This window comes from Triticum dicoccoides, chromosome 1B (assembly GCF_002162155.2).
Source record: "Triticum dicoccoides isolate Atlit2015 ecotype Zavitan chromosome 1B, WEW_v2.0, whole genome shotgun sequence".
NCBI classification, from domain to species: domain Eukaryota; kingdom Viridiplantae; phylum Streptophyta; class Magnoliopsida; order Poales; family Poaceae; genus Triticum; species Triticum dicoccoides.
In genome coordinates, this window is record NC_041381.1 from 418,100,640 (window position 1) to 418,101,405 (window position 766).

Consider the following 766-nt stretch of genomic DNA (forward strand, 5'->3'; position numbering starts at 1 on the left):
CTTTATATGCAAGTTCTTGACCTCCTTTTAGCATAGCAACGTCATGATGTTGTAGACACAAAACAGTTCTGTTCCTGGTTGTCTGACTTATAGCAGCTCTGAACTTCAGGGTTAATATTGATATTTCTTTCCCTAAATAGCACTTGTCATCAGCTGTTAAACGAACTATACCAGTTAAAAAAGATAGTATGATCATCTTGAATGGTCAAAACTTGGCCAGCGACACCATCCATCTTTTACCTCCATTTGACCATCACCAGTCATTGGTCTCCAATTCTCAAGGCAAAACTTCCAGCAAGACATTCAGAATACTAGCCATCGCGGTCGGCGTGACGCTACTGACCATATGATGTAGTGCACACTGCACGTCAAACTGGGGGTACCTTCTTTAGAGGCTACGGTACGGAGTACCTTCCATGTACGATGTGGGAGGTGATGAAAACGAGTATTTAACCAAAAACTACCACATTTCATGAAAACGTGTCGAAAAACTACCACTTTACAATTTTGTGCGAAAAACTACCATTTTTTTCCTAATCCTTGGCAAAAAACTACCAAGTCGCAAAATCGCTCGCTTCGCCCACGCTAAGCACAAATCTGAATGGTTGGGCCCACGAACCAGGTGCCACCGTGGCCATCCTTCATGCCGAGCACATCCAGTTTCGCCGTCCTCACCTGCTCCTCCCTCCTCGTCCGCATCCGCTCCATCCTCTCGTCCCTCTTCCCCCTCGGCCCGTCCGGGTCGGCCGCCCCGGTGTCGAACAGG

General features: G+C 47.3%; 1 pseudogene; it reads right to left on the minus strand.

The window, feature by feature from the left end:
- Positions 1-585: 585 nt before the first annotated feature.
- Positions 586-766, minus strand: part of LOC119350435 — a 1,034-nt pseudogene continuing 853 nt past the window's right edge.